The 19,924-nt window shown below is 36.9% G+C and overlaps 1 long non-coding RNA gene and 1 pseudogene across 1 annotated transcript; both read right to left on the bottom strand.

Annotated features, from left to right (window-relative positions):
* Window positions 1-1,352: 1,352 nt before the first annotated feature.
* Window positions 1,353-6,217, bottom strand: LOC108946653 (uncharacterized). Its single transcript, XR_001970995.3, has 2 exons — window positions 5,721-6,217; window positions 1,353-1,614 (listed from the first exon to the last, which is right to left on the bottom strand). It is a non-coding gene; the product is annotated as an uncharacterized lncRNA (long non-coding RNA).
* A 2,510-nt stretch (window positions 6,218-8,727) lies between these two features.
* Window positions 8,728-19,498, bottom strand: LOC104105100 (ethylene-responsive transcription factor 1-like; annotated as a pseudogene).
* Window positions 19,499-19,924: the final 426 nt, after the last annotated feature.

Genomic DNA, 19,924 nt, shown 5'->3' with positions numbered 1-19,924 from the left:
ATAAGAATCTAAAAAGTATGAAAAGTTAACTACCTATATCTGAACATGCATTTGTTGACTTTTGAGTACGTTCTTCCCCACTTCACTGGTGCATGTTATACTATTTACAAGTAACATGTAGGTAGATAAGCCATAGTATTTGTTCTTTAGCGGCATTCTTCCAAAGCAATAAGCAATTCTCACAAGAAGATAAGCAATTTAGAGACGACACTTAGAATTGATTAGTGTTCACTTGAGAACTTAATGATTGGATAATAACTTTTTCATACTTGAGAACTAATTAAAGAAGATAAGGTTCTAATCAGTATAGGACCTGAATTTGTTCTTGTTCAGTAACTAAACTTTTATTACCTCGGTTACTGCTGTAGTTTGTCGAGATGCGAGGTTCACAAAATCAAAAGCTAGTACAAGGGAGCATAATTTAAAAAATGCAGGAGTTTTACACCAAAGTGCTTTATTATTTCTGCAGGTTGAACTAGAAAATTCACAATAGAATTCAGGAATAGAAGTGATTTGCTATGATAGTGGTAGTTTAGGTGTAGCTACAGAAATCAATGAGGCTTTTATTGTACACTTAATTTTCTTGAATTCGTACAAATTTATTTGAATAAGTCATATAAACTAATCAGAAATTACACGTTTTCAGGGTGACTTCCAAGCATTGGTAGGTGAAAGTATCTAAAGTATTTGTCCATCCTTCATCTAGAGCTGATAGAAACATGTGCATGAATATAGAGGCTATGATAAAATTTATATAATACCGAGTACATGGATCATTACTAAAACATGAACACAAATATAGATACAATTAGATCAATCGCTTTTAAGAATTAACGAGAGAAGCAACTTAAGTAATCCAAAAATTCTTTAAAAGGTAAAGATATCAAGAGCATATTGTACCTTGACACACTTCAGTCATATTATTACATCTGCCATGTTTACTGCTACAATACTTATTAAGTATATGATAATGTTGATATCGATGCATATATTGAGACTAATGCGTTGTTTACAGCTAGGGGTCACATCACATTGATATCAATATCTAAGAACTAGAGATCTCTAATGCACATATTGAGATTAGTACACTTTGCACTAGTTATATATTAAACTTTTCTCTTTAACATTCTAAAGCATGTTTAATTTCTCAACATAGTTTTTGTTCGAGTATCAGGCAACTATAATCTACTTTGGAGATAGTATATGTATTACAACTGATATATTTAAAGAAATACTAGATCTGTAGCCTCTGCAACTGGTATTCTTGTTATGAAAACTTGTCACGACCCAAAAATCACTAGTCGTGATGGAACCTAACTCGACCCGCTAGGTAAGCTAACTAACAAACAATACAATCCAAATGAAATTATAGAAAAATAGTGAAGAATTATCTGAACATTTACAAATTAACCCAAGAACTGATAGTATAAATCATGAGCTTCTAAGACTTAGAATTTACAAAGCTGATACAAATAATTACACGATCTGTTTGAACGCTACATAAACAGATTAACGAAATCTAAAGCCTCCAAGGACAGGTGACAGTTATATCCGGAATGTACGAACATCTTCAGGGTCAGCTCCCGACATAACCAGCAGCTCCGCTCCAAAAGTCTGCATGCAATGTGCAGAAGTGTAGTATGAGTATAACCGACCCCATATACCCAGTAAGTATTTTGTCTAACCTCGTCGAAGTAGTGACGAGGCTTTTTAGTAAAAAGATGCTCACTAATAAAAATCTGTACTGAAATCTAGCAATAGAACTATGCTACAATATAACAGGATAGAGTACACGAAACAAATGTACAAAACAATAATAAAGTACTAGAAGAGATCACAATTCAGTAGTTTCCAATATCTCAACCAATCTTTTCCTTAGAGGGAAACCAATAAACCACAAGAGTCACCCCATAACTTTCATAACGTGAGGAATATACTCTGATATCAAGTCAATTGCACGGCAACACACTTCGTGCATTTATCTCATCCTCACTAAATATGCATACAACAGTACCAACCGGATGGCAGAAATGCCGATAACAGTAATGACAAAGTAGGAAATACCCAAGTAGCAATAATGAACGAGAATGTACAAATGGGCATCAGTAACAGACTAGGCGGAAAGCATAGAGGTGATGACAACAATCAGGAAAAGGAATGTAACTTCAACTAACTAGCATGGTGGAGGCATAAATACAATATAACGAATAAGAGGGGAACACATGATCTTTATGCGTTAACAAGTAGAAGCATGAATGACTAACACGGTAGAAGGCATGTACTAAGTGCAACCAAAATACATACTACAAAGATATAATTATGACAGCAGGAAGTAGGCATGGTATTTGCAAGTTTAGCAAGTAGAAGGCATGAGTGACACAATAACAAATAAGATAAAGAACAAGAACAGGGCATTAACGAAAAGTCACATAAGAACCATAAATACAATAATAACAGCTCAACGTAACGGCAGGAACGTATACACAAAGGAAAGATATCATAACATAATGCATGTCCCTCGTCCTCACCTGCATGAAAACACCCATCATGAACTCATGATAATTTAAAGCATGATAATATAAATGAAATGGCACGACATCACCCTTCGTGTTTTACACTCACATAACATGGCACGGCATCACCCTTTGTGCTTTTACTCACAAATGAAATGGCACGGCATCACCCTTCATGCTTTTACTCTCAATAATATGGCACGGCATCACCCTTCATGCTTTTACTCTCAATAATATGGCACGGCATCACCCTTCGTGTTTTACACTCTCCCTCACATGATAATGTATAAACAAAGGCACGACATCACCCTTCGTGTTTTACACTCTTCCTTACCAAGCATATGTATATCAATGACAAACAAGGCAGGAAGCATAAATAACGTCAATGAGAGTGTTTAAACAAATATTCCAAATGAATCCCAATCACAACTTTCCAAGCCAACAATAGTTCAATAAACCCGCAAGAACATTATTATTCAAGTATTCCAACAAATCCCACAAATGATCTACAACACAAGTATAGAATCTAGTCTCTCAAAAATATCGGCCATAGCAATGTATTAATGATTATGCATATTGATGACCGAATTAAACACACCAATGTATTCTCAGAATTCCATCAAATTTGATCAAGTTGTAATAAGCTAAGTCTTAGTTTCTAACATTTAATACTATGTTCTTAGTATCTAGGAGTCAACTAAGGCATGAGGCAAGAAGGTCACGTGATTCTATAAGACACAATTTATAACATAATTTACCCCCCCCCCAGCATGGTTAACCCTGTCACATGTATATATTCTCGTCACCTCATATATGTATCACCCCCGCATGTAGCAAACAATGTCAAATAGTAGGAAAAATTCCCTCAACAAAGTTAGGCAAGACACTTACCTCAATTTGGCTAACTCAACACTCAATTTAGCTTTTATTTTTACAAATTCACCTCCGCCCGGCTCAATCTAGCCAAAGACGACTTAAATACACCACACAATGCAAGGGAAAACAATTTCAATTAATAAAGTTGTAATTTTTATATAATTTCTAAAAAGTCAACAAAAATTAACCATCGGGCCCGCCCGATCAAAACCCGGGTTCAAGGGTAGGTCTTGACTACCCATAGCCTCACGAGTCCAAATACGTATTTTGTTTCCAAATCCGAGTCCTATTCGACTCTCGAATCCTAAATTTTCATTTTTTAAAGTTTTGACAAAATCCCCAAATTTTTCCCTAGATTCTCGTGAATTTGATGTTAAATCTTATGTAAAATCATGAAATGTAGTTGAGAATTGATTAGAGGTACTTACCCAATGATTTGGTATGAAAATCCCTTCACAAAATCGCCTCCCATCGAAGCTAGGGTTCAAAATATAACAAAATAAAACTAAGTCTCGGAATTCTCAGCATTTAGCAAGCTGCAGATGTCGCATTTGCGACAAATGGTTCGCAAATGCAGACAAAACATCGCAAATGCGACCCCTGACAGACCAGGCCTTCATCGCAAATGCGATGCAGAGTTCGCAAATGCAAAACTCTTCAGACTTCGCAAAAGCGATAACTTCATCGCAAATGCGATCCAGTCCCCAGCAGCCTAGGTTCGCAAATGCGAACAACACTACCTCGCAAATGCGGTAGTCGCATTTGCGATGTTTCCAAAACATCGCAAATGCGATGAAACCAGAACAACACTCAAGGTTCTTACCAAAACACTCCGAAGCTAATCTGAAACTCACCCGAGCCCCCGAGGCTCCAAACCAAACACCCACACAAGTCTAAAAATATAACACGAACTCACTCGAGTGATCAAAACATCAAAATAACCTCTAGAATCATGAATCGAACGCCAAAACGCATGAAGATCAAAGTAAACTTCAAGAACCTCTAGAATCGTAACCGAGCGTCCGAACTATATCAAATCAGCTCCAAATGGCGCCAATTTTGCAGACAAGTTCTATATGACGAAACGAACCTACTTGAGGCTTCAAATCACGCATAACAACCTCGAAACGACGAGTCGCACCTCAAGTAAAAATCAATGAACTTTGAAACTTCAACTTTTACAACCGATGCCGAAACCTATCAAAACACGTCTAATTAACCTCGAATTTTGCACACACGTCACATTTGACATTACGGACCTACTCCAACTTCCGGAATCGAAATCCGACCCCGATATAAAAAGTCCACTCCCGGCCAAACTTCCCAAAAAAATCCAACTTCCGTCATTTCAAGACTAATTCGACTACAGACCTCTAAATTATAATCTGGACGCGCTCCTAAGTCCAAAATCATCCAACGGAGCTAACGGAACTAACGAAACTCCATTCCGAGATCCAATGCTAAAAGGTCAAACTTGGTCAACTCTTCCAACTTAGAGCTTAAATCTTGAAGTTCATTCTTCCAAATCGATTCCGGATAACTTGGAAACCAACACCGACGATTTACGCAAATCATAATACATCATGCGGAGAAACTCGAGCCCTCAAACTACCGAGAAAAAGTACAAATGCTCAAAACGACCAGTCGGGTCGTTACAAAACTTTAAGACTCCACCAAAAGGAACAAAGTGATCAAAAAATTTATCATTTGTTCATATGGTTCAAGAATTTCAATTACAACCAGATTGTAATATAAGAATTACATTATATGTTTTTAAAGAAGTGCTAAAATTAACTGATGAAAAGTTGGGATCGAATGCTAACGAGGTTCTTTTTCTTTTCAACGTATTCTTTAGTAGTATCCCAAATATCATCCTAGTAAATCAAATTACAGTTCCTCCTTCTCTCAAATGATTATTATTTCTCTACTCAAGTTAATACTAAATCATACGTTCAAGAATCAAAACTTTATTGCAATATAGCCAATTACCCAACCTTTTCAACCCGTCATATATGTCCTTGTGACCACATAAGAAACTATCTACGGAACACAAGCCACAAAACAAAGGACCACACTTGTTACCAATTAAAAACAAAAAACAAAAGCCACAAACAAAAACAAAATTAGATTGATCTAAGAAGAAAAATCAAGAAGTTACTTTTTAAAGTATCTACAGTTCGGAAGAGAACAACAAATATAATATGTAATTAACAGAAAAGAAAATAAATTAGAATCACATTTAATTGAGTTCCAAATTTAAAGGGGAAAAAACGAAAAATATATAAACTGAAACATCATAATAATTCGTAAAAATGAATGATCCACTTTTACCTTGAATTTGGCTCCAAATGCCTGATAATCGAATTTCTTCTAGGTAAAATATGTGTAAACAAGAGTCCCAAGACCCTAAGAAGGATCAACGAATTCTCTTCTTTACAGAGAAAGAAATCACATCCGTCATAAAAATCTTCCAAACACAACGGCACACAGAATAGTCCCCAACTTCTTCCAAAATTTCATGGTATGGTCACAACTTTCAACTCTAAGTCCTTTAACAGCCACGGGTGAGAGCTGAACGGCGATTAGATCTAACAGTAGTGAAGGTTTGGGAAGAGCAGAAGAAGGGATTTAAGAAACATTTTTGCATCGGCTAGGGTTTTGGGAGAAAGGGGAAGGGATTTGGGGAAACAAGGGAAATAAAGGAAACACTGGCAGCATATTCTCTTTCTTAAGTTTAAGCGATATAATCCAAAAACATAAAAAAGATTAGTAATATAACTAGTAGCGACTTTGTCGCTACAAATACAATTTTGTGGCAAGTATTTAAAGGTCGCTACAAATTATTCTACAGAAAAGTTTCAAAATAAAAACTTAGTAACTACTAGAGGCGACCTCGGTAAAGTCGCCACTAAAACCAGCTTTTTGAGGCGATAATGTAGGTCGCTACTAAATTTATATTATTTTAGTAGCGACATGTTTTAGTCGCCACTAAAACTAGTATTATTGTGGCAACAAGAACCGTCGCCACTAAAGATCGTCACTAAAAACCTAATTTCTTGTAGTGGATGTAGGAATCAATTCAATATGAAAATGCTAAATTTTCCAACAAAAATTCGAAATTCAACTCAAAAATCAACAGTGGGGCCCACATCTCGGAACCCGAAGAAACTTATAAAATCTGACAATCCATTCAATTACGAGTCCAACCATACTAATTTGATTCAAATCCGACTCCAAATCAGTGTTCAAAACTCGAAAATTTATTTTATGGAATTGTACAAAATTTCTCCGATTTTTCTTGAAAAATCAATAATCTAACGCCAAAAACGAAGATTAATTCATGAAATATAATCACAAGGAAGTCAAGAACACTTACCCCAAGTTTTGTGGTGAAATTTGCCTCTTAAAATCGCCCAAATCGAGCTCCCCAACTTTGTTTATGTCAAAAATGGTGAAATCCTCCGTTATAGGGATTAATGTTTGAGCGCCACAGGTAGCGTGGGGCGCTACCTGTGGCCCAGTTTCCAGAGCCTCAAAAATTCCAGCGCCACACGCTGCCCTTGGCGCTAGTGATAAGAAATCTTTTCTATTTCGCCCGGAAATTAGCATAACTCTCTTGTACAATGTTCGCATTCGATGATTCTTTTTGCTATGGTTCCGTAATTTTAATACGGTTCTAATGCTTCAATCAACACTGAATTTGGAACTCATTTGCTTAATGTGATATAACTTATGCTTGAAGAAACGACGTCGAAACGATGAATTGCACCTCAATCCAAACTTAATGAACTTTAAATCTTTCAACTTCCAAATTTCGCGCCGAAATATATAAAATCAATCCAGAATGAGCTCAAATTTTGCGTACAAGTCATAAATGACATAACGAAGCTACTAAAATTTCTGGAATCACAATCTGGATTCGATATCATAAAAGTCAAGTTCCGGTCAAACTTCCAAACCTTCAATTTCTTATTTTCGCCATTTCAAGCCAAATTCAACTACGGACTTCAAAATAAATATCCAGACATACTCCTAAGTTCAGAATCACCATACAGAGTTATCGAAACCATCAAATTCCATTCCAGAGTCGTTTGCACAAAAGTCAAACTCCGGTCAACCCTTTGCCTTTAAGCTTCTAAACAAGGATTGTTCTTTCAATTTAATCCTGAATCATCCGAAAACCAAAGCCGACAATATACACTGGTCATAATACATCATATGAAGCTACTCAAGATTTTAAATAGTTTAAAGGAGCGTAAATATTCAAAACGACAAGCCGGGCTGTTACAGTAGAGAGAAGCTCGCTTCTCACTCTAACATTTTTTACCTCTTGTCGTCCTTTTGTGTTAAGGCTTTTACAGTCAACCCTCTCTATAATAACCTCGTTTGTTCCGATATATTTTGGCTTTTATAGTGAATGGCTGTTAAACACAGCATTTGACGGTTAAATATTTTTTTAGTTGTTATAGATAAAATTATCCAAAAATAGATTTTTTCTTTTTAATATTACATATAAAAGATAAAAAATTTATTCAAATTTAAAATCTCAAAATATATGCATTTTTCACTAGTTAAATATTGAAGAAAGCTAATATGTTATTATTAAATTCACAACTAAACATATAAAGATTTAAACTCCAAGGCAGACATTTTAAAACTACCTAGCAAAAATAAATTCTTTCAAGAGTGATGTAAGTACTTTGTAATTGTAGCTTGTTTCGTAGATTTCATTCTCTTACTAGCAATATAACGCTTGAATTGGCGAAGATTTGTGTCCAAATTTTTAGCAAAAAGGTATTCAATAGTTTTTCCTTGAAGACAATCTAAGAGCTTAATAGTTAAATATTCTATCCACATATATTTTGGAATTTGTCCAATGGAAAAGTTATCATGTGCAAATCTTCAAATCTTATATTTTATGCAAGATAGAAACATTATTTAACGGAAAAGATTGTACATATTTTTGGAGTTATTATTAGTAATCTTAAAGAATATATATGGAAGGGTAATTTTACAAAGAATGTTCTGCTATAAATATGGTTGTTGATGTTACAGGTAAAAAAACTGTTATAGAGAGGTAAAATATAACTTAAAAATTAGTTTTGAGAAAAACTTGGCTTTTATAGTGAATGAATGTTATATATAGATCTGTTATAGAGAGGTTTGATAGAAAAAACGACATTTATGAAGTGATTTATCTTTCAACTAAGTAATCTCGTTAAATAAAAGGTCACGTAAGAGAAAGTACATTTACAAGTCGTCGTCCAGCAGCTTTTTTTTTCTTCTTCTTTGAGAATATTGCAATTGTCAAACACGAAGAAACCTAAATTCCTCACAATTATACCAACACTTGCAGATTAATCAAGCTATGACGAATAAACTTTGCTTTAGCTATGGAGTTTATCACATCTATCTTCCTTTTCCTTGTCCTATTTTCTGAAGAAGCTAATAAGACGATGGCTCCGTGTAACGACCTGACTTGTCGTTTTAAAAATTTACGCCCCGTTCAATGACTTAAGGTCTCGAGCAGTTTCGCAATATGTATTATGACCTACGGGTGTGGTCGAGTTTGATTTACTAAAGATTCAGAATTAAATTAAACGAACAATCCTTAATTTGAAGCTTAAATAGAAAGAGTTGACCGGAGAGTTGACTTTTGAGAAAACGACTCCGGAATAGAATTTTGATGATGTCAATAGCTCTGTAGGTTATTTTGGACTTAGCGACGTGTCGGAAATATTATTTGGAGGTCTGTAGTGGAATTAAGCTTGAAATGCCGAAAGTTAAATTTTTGGGAAGTTTGACCGGGGGTTGACTTTTTGATATCGAGGTCGGAATCCGATTCTGGAAATTTGAATAGGTCTGTTATGTCATTTATGACTTGTGTGCAAAAATTGAAGTCATTCCGGATTGATTTGATATGTTTCGGCACAAGATATAGAATTTGAAAGTTCAAAGTTCATAAATTTTGATTTGAGGTGCGATTCGTCGTTTTGATATTGTTTGATATGATTTGAGGCCTCGAGTAGGTCCATGTTATGTTATGGAATTTTTTGGTATGTTTGGACGGGGTCCTGAGGGCCTCGGGTGAGGTTCGGATGCTTAACGGATCGAATTTGGATTTGGAGGAGGAGCTGAAGCAGCTGGGTTGCTGGTGTGATCGCACCTGCACGGAAAAGGACTCGCGGATGCGAGAAATGAGTCGCGAAAGCGGAAAATTCATGGGCTGGCCAGGCACCGCGGGTGCAAAAAATTTGCCGCGGGTGCGAAACCTTTACCGCAAGTGCGAAGCCGCAGGTGCGAAGAAATCACCGCGGATGCGAAAACCCCTAGGCAATATAAAATCAGAGAGGTTCCGAGTTTTTGCCATTTTTGGGCATTTCAAGCTCGGGTTGGGTGATTTTTGAGCAAGGTCTTCACGGGAAAACTTGAGGTAAGTCCCTTGTGATCATTTCTACTCCATAATATTGAATTATCATCGAATAATCCGATTAGATTACATGTTTTTGAGGTGTAAATCGGGGGTTTGAACTTAGGGATTTGAAAACAAAAAATTTAGATTTGGAGGTCGAGTTGTTATTGGAATTCGATAAAATTGGTATGGTTGAACTCGTATCGGAATGGGTATTCGGATTTCATGAAAGTTTTGTCAGGTTCCGAGGGGCGGGCCCCCGCGTTGACTTTTGTTGACTTTTTAGAATAAAATTTTATGTCTACGCATTATTATCCGAAATTGTTTCCGATGAATTTTAATGAAGTTATACAAATAATTTGGATAGATTTGAGCTGTCCGGAGGTCAATTCAAGCAAGAAGGCTATTTTGGAATATCGTCCTAACTTCAAAAAGGTAAGTGTCTTGCTTAACCTCGAGTGGGGGAATTACCCCTTAGACATTGAGTCTTATGTGCCATTTGTGAAATGTGAAAAGCTGTGTACGCGAGGTGACGAGTACGTACTCGGGATTATACGTGCAAAAATTCATTGAATTAAAGTCTTAGGCATTTTTGTGTAGTAAATTGGGAAATTATGGAAAATTATTAAATCGTATGTTTGTCATGCCTAAATCCTTATTGTTGAATTTGTTTTTATATGATAATTTAATGTGATTGTTACTTGAAATATTTATGAAATTTCGTGAGTATTGTTGGTTTAATATTTCTTGGAAATTAATTCCAATATGAATTTTCCTCTGCAAATAATTAATTAAATGAGCTTAAGAAGAGATGTTTATATAATTATTGAAAATTTGAATTTAATGAAGAATTTGTTTTATGTTGATTAATTTCTATCTCCATTGATCGTTTTTGGGTGTTATATACATTGTGTGGAGCCTTGGATTATTTGTTGTGAAATTAATTGATTTTGTCATATCTTTGGAATTTGGTTGTGGCCATTGGGCAAATTGTGATATGAATTGATTTTATTATGTTGTTGTGATAATTTCCCATGTAAATTGTTGTGTTGTGTGAGTTGTTATTTTGGGGAGATAAGGGTGGCATTTCACCGTTGATATTATGTGGTTATAAGGGTGGCATTTTGCTGTTGTGTTTGTTAGAATATTGTCTGGGCTGAGCGATAAGGGTGGCTATAGAAGCGTTAAGGGTGGCAATAATAGCGATAAGGGTGGCTATTGGTATTGTCTGGGCGGAGAGATAAGGGTGGCTATAGGAGCGATAAGGGTGGAAATAGGAGCGATAAGGGTGACTATTGTCAGGGACGATATGTGATGATGTAGGGTTGTGGTGTTGACAATTTTCATATGATGTTGTGATTTTCTTGTATTTATTTTTATACCTTGTGCAACTTGTCTTGTTGTTAGTAAATTAATAATAATCTGATTTATGTTGAAATTGGGAGTCTGTGGCTATTTTCAGGCGGTTTATAAAATAAAATGTGGGCACAAGGTGCCGTGAATTGTGATATGAAATGGGGATATTGGCACGTGAATTGTTCCTTACCGTTTTGATATAAAACGTCGGCACGAGGTGCTATGATAAAATGATAATGATATTTGGCACTGAATTGTCTGTGCAGTTGTGACATGAAATGAGGACACGAGGTGTCGGGCAGATATGATGATTTAATTATAGGCACGAGGTGCCGTTGAAATATGGGCTGAGACCCGTATTTACGAAAAATATGAAAATGGACTGAGACCCGTATTTTGATGATTTTGAAATGAGGTATCACATGGTGACTTTTTAATTGAAAGAATTATATTCAAAATATTTATTTGGAAAGATTTTTATTTAGAAAGTATTATATAAAAGAATTATATTTTGAAAGATATTTATTTGAGGAAATTGTATTTGAAAAGATTTATTGAAAGAATTATATTTGAAAAATAATTATTTGAGAAAAATTGTATTTGAAAGTGAGTTATCTGGAAGAACTATGTGAAAGACATTTATTTGAAGGGCTTGATTTAATTGGGTGTAATTGTGTTTATGAATTATTGAGTGATATTAATAGTATTCTTGTTCTCTGTTGTGCATATCACTGGTTGTTTTATCCTGCCTTTATGATTTTTTATTTTCTATTATTTTGTATATTATATTGCACAGGTTATTAGACTAGTGAGTGTCTTGACTGTACCTCGTCTCTACTCCATTGAGGTTAGTCTTGATACTTACTGGGCACTGCTGTGGTGTGCTCACTCTACACTTCTGCACATTTTTGTGCAGAGCCAGGTATTGAAGATAACGGACTTGAGCAGAGTTAAAGCGGGATCGTAAGGATTCAAGGTAGAGCTGCTTCGTTGTCGCAGTCCCTTGGAGTCTTTTTATTTCATTGTATTGTTAATTTGTAATCAAATAGTATTGTATATTCGGTCCTCGTGATCATTCTATGTCTTCAATTAGAGTTCGTGACTCAGTACTACCAGTCTTGGAGGTTGTATATTGTAATTATTTCCACTGTTAGTTTTGATTATTTATTTAATTCAAAAAAATGGCTTCAAAAAAATGCAATGGAAATCGGCTTACCTAGTCTTAGAGACTAGGTGCCATCACGACTCCTGTGGTGGGATTTTGGGTCGTGACAAGTTGGTATCAGAGCTCTAGGTTCATAGGTTCTACGAGTCACGAACGAGTCTAGTAGAGTCTTGCGGATCGGTACGGAGACGTCTGTACTTATCTTTGAGAGGTTACAAAACTGTTAGGAAATTTCCATTTCTTTCATTCTTATCGTGCGGAATTTGTTGAATTTGGAATTTGAACCTTTGTATCTCCATTCTCTCACATATGGTGAGGACACGTGCTACTGGGTTAGCTGAGCAGGTATCCGTACATACTGTTAGGGCTGCAAAAGTCCGGGGCCGAGGTAGAGGTCGAGGAAGGGCACATGCTGCGACTAGAGCACCTGTCAGAACAACAGTTGAGGAGCCACTAGTAGCTCCAGTTGGGGGACAGGTACCAGAAGCACTTGTTGTTACCCCTGGACTTTAGGAGACCTTAGCACAGTTCATGAGTATGTTTGGTACATTAACTCAGGCGGGATTGATCTCTGCTGCACCAAATATTTCGCAGATTGGGGGAGTAGATCAGACTCCTACCATAATTCCATAGCAGCAGGTTCACGTTGGTCAGGTTCCGGGTGCAATACCGGTATAACCTGTTATTCCGGTTCAGCCTGAGGTCAGGCCCGAGTCATCAGAAGAAGAACAAAAGAGACTTGAAAGGTTTAAGAGGTATAGTCCACCTACTTTCAGTGGCACAACTATAGAGGATGCCCAAGAATTTCAAGAAAATTGTCACCGTATTCTCCGCACCACCTTTACTACATTTCAACTGTCAGGCGCAACGTATCGGTGGTGGCAAATCTATGAAGAAGGTAGACCATCTGATGCAACACCACCAACTTGGGCTCAATTTTCAGAAATGTTCTTGAAAGAGTTTGTTCCCCAGACTCTCAGAGATGCGTGGCGCACAGAGTTTGAACGATTGCGTCAGGGCACTATGACAGTGTCAGAATATGCTATCAGGTTCAATGAGTTAGCTCGTCATGCACCGATCTTGGTTCCTACAATCAGAGAACGGGTCCGTAGATTCATTGAGGGGCTCGATTATGATATTAAAATATGCATGGCTCGAGAATTGCAAACTGATACTCTATTTCAACTAGTAGTGGAGATTGCAAGGAAGATTGAGGGTGTTTTAGGAGAGGAAAGGAAGTCTAAGGAGGCCAAAAGGTCTCGAAGATCTGGAGGGTTCAGTGGGTTTTACTCTTCAGCTAGAACCCATTATAGCGGAGGCTCGAGCAGTCAGTCAGGTCAGTCCACACATCAGATTACTCGGGGTGCTCCAATTTATAGTGCACCACCGACACGAGATTCTTACAGTGGTTATTCCAGTTATCCGGCACAGGCTCAGTACAAGCAACCGCGACCTCATAGGGGTTGTTATGAGTGTGGTGATACTAGGCATATCATGAGAGATTATCCCAGACTTGGGAGTGGTGGATTTCATCAGAACACTCCAGCTACAAGCTTTATTCCAGTTGATACTCCACGTGCACAGTCAGCTAGAGGTGGAGGACATGCGGGTAGTGGGCGCCTAAGAGGTGTAGACCCGACCCACTGATATAATCACTATGATTTGGCTGGGGCCAATATACCAGATGGTGTCGTTGAAGGTACGATCCTGATTTTTATTATAAAAGGATATTTTTCTTAATATGATTTAGTTCTGAATAATGAGGTGAGTCCTCCTATTATGCTCCACTTATGGTGAGCTTCGAAAAATTATGACCCACTTATATGTTTATCCATGTTGGGAGATTTAAAGATGTGAGTCCGTGTCTGTTATTTTATTTCTGTACACTATTGAGGGCTATAAGTCCAAAAATAATTTTTATTATTCATTACAGTGGGTTTAATGATTTTCAGAATAATTGATTCCAATTTTTATGAATTATACGCCCTACCGGTATGAGAGTTCATTATATGTTGTAAAAATTATTTATGAAATGTATTGAAAGGAAGAAATAAAGGAAATTGAAAATTTCAGTTGGCATAATGTGCAACATAATTGTAATTCGGATTTGATGACGAGATCTTCGCATTTTTACATGATGTGAAATATTTATACCGGCCTGCAAGCCGCGATGGAAGTTATATAAGGACGAGGTCCTTGTGGTGAAATGTTTATGAGTTTAATATTCTCCCTTGTGAAATTTAATTTGTGCAATAATATTAATAGGGAGACATACCGGTTAGGCTTATTTGATAATGCTTGTATATTTTCTGTTCATATTCAGCCATTTTCATGCTGTAAATATTGAGTTTTAGCCTATGAGGTGAGTGCCCATGTGGCGTTAAATGTGACTCATTAATCCGAGTAAGTAATCATGAGGTCTTCATGCCTCACATTCCGTTGTTAGTGTTGTGAAAATTCAAAATGAGGTGGTGGTTAATATGAGATTAATTGATGATGCTGGAATTAATTATGAACAACTTTTAAGACCAGAGATGTGGTGATAAGCATACATATGATGTACTTCATGTCCTGATATCATTATGGTAATGCAGTGCTTGTGATGTCGAGATTAATGTTATTGATATATACCCTGTGGTATTTTGTTGGGTTGTGGATATGTTGTTAGGAGTTGTTTGGGTGTTACTCTGGCAGGTGGATAGGCCCAATTACAGGGGAGACTCTGCCGAAATTTTCTGAAAAAAATAATTTGGGAGTTAGAAAAATTTGGGGGATTGAGATGTGCGAAAGAAGAGATAAGTTATGTTGTGTGTTTGAGGGCGAATGATCCTAAGCGGGGAAGAATGAAATACCCCATAAAATTTGATGTGTGCATAGGCATGAGTTGCTGTAGCTAGTTGAGACTAATACCATGCGTCAAAGTGAAAAACAAGTATTTTGAAAATGAATGGAGAGTTAGGGACTTTTGCTCTAAAGCTTATAAGAATGGAGAAAAGAAATAATCTCAATTGAGATGGTGTTGTCGGACCCGTGTTAAATTGTGGGAATATAAAATCACTCACTAGTACGAGTGCAAGAATATACTCAGTAATTTAAAGTCCTTAGAAAGATTCTTAGCATGTTCGAGGACGAACGCTTGTTTAAGAGGTGAAGAATGTAACAACCCGACTTGTCGTTTTAAGAATTTATGCCCTGTTCAATGACTTAAGGTCTCGAGCAGCTTCGCAATATGTATTATGGCATACGGGTGTGGTCGAGTTTGATTTACTAAAGATTCGAAATTAAATTAAACGAACAATCCTTAATTTGAAGCTTAAATGGAAAGAGTTGACCGGAGAATTGACTTTTGAGAAAACGACTCCGAAATGGAATTTTGATGATGTTAATAGTTCCGTATGGTGATTTTGGACTTAACAGCGTGTCGGAAAAATTATTTGGAGGTCTGTAGTGGAATTAAGCTTGAAATATCGAAAGTTAAATTTTTGGGAAGTTTGACCGGGGGTTGACATTTTGATATCGAGATCGGAATCCGATTATGGAAATTTGAATAGGTCTGTTATGTCATTTATGACTTGTGTGCAAAATTTGAAGTCATTCCGGATTGATTTGATATGTTTCGGCACAAGATATAGAATTTGAAAGTTCAAAGTTCATAAATTTTGATTTGAGGTGCGATTCGTCGTTTTGATGTTGTTTGATATGATTTGAGGCCTCGAGTAGATCCATGTTATGTTATGGAATTTGTTGTATGTTCGGACGGGGTCCCGAGGGTCTCAGGTGAGTTTCGGATGCTTAACGGATCGAATTTGGATTTGGAGGAGGAGCTAAAGCAGCTGGGTTGCTGGTGTGATCGCACCTGCGCGAAAAAGGACCGCAGGTGCGAGCTCGCGGATGCGAGAAATGAGTCGCGGAAAATTCATAGGCTGGCCAGGCACCGCGGGTGCGAATACTTTGTCGCGGATGCGAAAATTTCGCCGCGGATGCGAAAGCTGCGGGTGCGAAACCTTTACCGCAAGTGCGAAGCCGCAGGTGCGAAGAAATTACCGTGGATGCGAAAACCCCTGGGCAATACAAAAACAGAGGGGTTCCAAGCTTTAGCCATTTTTGGGCATTTCAAGCTCGGGTTGGGCGATTTTTGAGCAAGGTCTTCACGGGAAAACTTGAGGTAAGTCCCTTGTGATCATTTCTACTCCATAATATTAAATTATCATCAAATAATCAGATTAGATTACATGGTTTTGAGGTATAAATCGGAGGTTTGAACTTAGGGATTTGAAAACGAAAATTTTAGATTTGGAGGTCGAGTTGTTATTGGAATTCGATAAAATTGGTATGGTTGAACTCGTATCGGAATGGGTGTTCGGATTTCATGAAAGTTTTGTCAGGTTCCGAGGGGCGGGCCCCGCGTCGACTTTTGTTGACTCTTTGAAATAAAATTTTATGTCTACGCATTATTATCCGGAATTGTTTCCGATTAATTTTAATGAAGTTATACAAATAATTTGGATAGATTTGAGCTGTCCGAAGGTCAATTCAAGCAAGAAGGCTATTTTGGAATATCGGCTTAACTTCAAAAAGTTAAGCATCTTACTTAACCTCGAGTGGGGGAATTACCCCTTAGGCATTGAGTCTTATGTGCCATTTGTGAATTGTGAAAAGCCGTGTACGCGAGGTGACTAGTACGTACTCGGGATTATACGTGCAAAAATTCATTGAATTAAAGTCTTAGGCATTTTTGTGTAGTAAATTAGGAAATTATGAAAAATTATTAAATCATCTGTTTGCCATGCCTAAATCCTTATTGTTGAATTTGTTTTTATATGATAATTTGATGTGATTGTTATTTGAAATATTTATGAACTTTCGTGAGTATTGTTGGTTTAATATTTCTTGGAAATTAATTCCAATATGAATTTTCCTCTACAAATAATTAATTAAATGAGCTTAAGAAGAGGTGTTTATATAATTATTAAAAATTTGAATTTAATGAAGACTTTGCTTTATGTTGAGTAATTTCTATCTCCATTGATTATTTTTGGGTGTTATATACATTGTGTGGAGCCTTGGGCTATTTGTTGTGAAATTAATTGATTTTGTCATATCTTTGAAATTTGGTTGTGGCCATTGGACAAATTGTGATAAGAATAGATTTTATTATGTTGCTGTGATAATTTTCCGTGTAAATTGGTTGTTATTTTGGGGCCATAAGGGTGGCATTTCACCGTTGATATTATGTGGTTATAAGAGTAGCATTTCACTGTTGTGTTTGTTAGAATATTGTCTGGGCGGAGCGATAAGGGTGGCTATAGGAGTGATAAGGTTGGCAATAGGAGCGATAAGGGTGGCTATTGGTATTGTCTGGGCGGAGCGATAAGGCTGCCTATAGGAGCGATAAGGGTGACTATTGTCAGGGACGATATGTGATGATGTGGGGTTGTGGTGTTGACAATTTTCATGTGATGTTGTGATTTTCTTGTGTTTATTTTTATACCTTGTGCAACTTGTCTTGTTGTTAGTAAATTAATAATAATTTGATTTATGTTGAAATTGGGAGCCTGTGGCTATTGCCAGGCGGTTTATAAAATAAAATATGGGCACAAGGTGCCGTGAATTATGATATGAAATGGGGATATTGGCATGTGAATTGTCCGTACAGTTTTGATATAAAATGTCGGCACGAGGTGCTGTGATAAAATGATAATGATATTTGGCACGTGAATTATCCGTGCAGTTTGACATGAAACGAGGACACGAGGTGTCGGGCAGATATGATGATTTAATTATGGGCACGAGGTGCCGTTGAAATATAAAAATGGGCTGAGACCCGTATTTACGAAAAATATGAAAATGGGCTGAGACCCGTATTTTGATGATTTTGAAATGAGGTATCACATGGTGACTTTTTAATTGAAAGAATTATATTCAAAATATTTATTTGGAAGGATTTTTACTTAGAAAGTATTATATAAAAGAATTGTATTTTGAAAGATATTTATTTGAGGAAATTGTATTTGAAAAGATTTATTGAAAGAATTATATTTGAAAAATAATTATTTGAGAAAAATTATATTTGAAAGAGAGTTATCTGGAAGAATTAATGGTATTCTTGTTGTCTGTTGTGCATATCACTGGTTGTTTTATCCTGCCTTTATGATTATTTGTTTCCTATTATTTTGTATATTATATTGCATAAGTTATTAGACTAGTGAGTGTCTTGAGTGTACCTCGTCTCTACTCCATTGAGGTTAGTCTTGATACTTACTGGGCACCGCTGTGGTGTGCTCACTCTACACTTCTGCACATTTTTGTGCAGAGCCAGGTATTGAAAATAACGGACTTGAGCAGAGTTAAAGCGGGATCGTAAGGATTCAAGGTAGAGCTGCTTGGTTGTCGCAGTCCCTTGGAGTCTTTTCATTTCATTGTACTGTTAATTTGTAATCAAACAGTATTGTATATTCGGTCCTCGTGATCATTCTATGTCTTCAATTAGAGTTCGTGACTCAGTACTACATGTCTTGGGAGGTTGTATATTATAATTATTTTCGCTGTTAGTTTTGATTATTTATTTATTTAAAAAAAATGGCTTCAAAAAAATGCAATGGAAATCGGCTTACCTAATCTTAGAGACTAGGTGCCATCACGACTCCTGTGGTGGGATTTTGGGTCGTGACACTCCGGTGAGCGCATACGACACCTCGCTGTAACCCTAGCCGGCTTAGTTATGTTCGAGCCAATTAAGTGCGGAAAATTGAGCCGTGCTTTCGAGCCGCGAATCTCAAAAGCAGCTTGGTCATAAGCTAATGCTGCATCCTCCGGACTCTCATACGTTCCTAGCCACAGTCTCGCGCCTCTCCTATTCGGATCTCTTATGTCCGCCGTAAACGTCCCCTATTGCCGCCGCCTCACTCCTATGTAGCGCCTCCAATCTTGCGGCACATTTTTCTCACGCGCCTCCATAGGCCCCTTTCTTTCCTCCTCGGACTCGGACTTTTCACAGTTTTCATCACAAAGGGAGGTGTTAAAGCTGTTTTCTACTGAACTTGAGCTAGGGCTATTAGACAATGCCGCGTCATTTGAAAAATTCTCAAAAAAAATTGGATCATTCAAAAGGTTCTGCTTGATAGATTCAAGGAAATCAAGGTCAGAGAAAGATAAGGTTTCATCAGCTGGATTCATTTTCTTTTCCCTATAATATTTGGATGACTAGTTTAATTTGTTGCACTTTCACTAACAAAATGAATGGAATGTTTGAAACCCTACTGCTACTTATACATTTTCAGTTTTTTTTTTCTTGATATGTTGGTAGGAACTTCCACGAAGATTACATTTCAAACACCCGCATATTGTGCTTTTAACATTCATTATTGTAAAATTTCAAGAGAAATAAATAATGTGAACTGATAATCTATTATATGTAATGAATATTATATTTCCTTCTTGAAAAGTGAGTAAACAACTATATTGTATACGGTCGAAATAGATTTCGGCCTTTCTACGTTCGATCGAGTTCGAACGTTAAAAAGTCAGAATGAGATTTGGGAGTGAGCTCTGAGGTCGGTACTAACGAACCTCGAGCCCGAAGGTCACTCGAGGAGGCGGCTC

The sequence above is a fragment of the Nicotiana tomentosiformis genome, chromosome 1 (genome assembly GCF_000390325.3).
Source record: "Nicotiana tomentosiformis chromosome 1, ASM39032v3, whole genome shotgun sequence".
Lineage (NCBI taxonomy): Eukaryota > Viridiplantae > Streptophyta > Magnoliopsida > Solanales > Solanaceae > Nicotiana > Nicotiana tomentosiformis.
The sequence above is the reverse complement of the archived record's forward strand: the minus strand, read 5'-3'. Positions and strand labels throughout refer to the sequence as shown.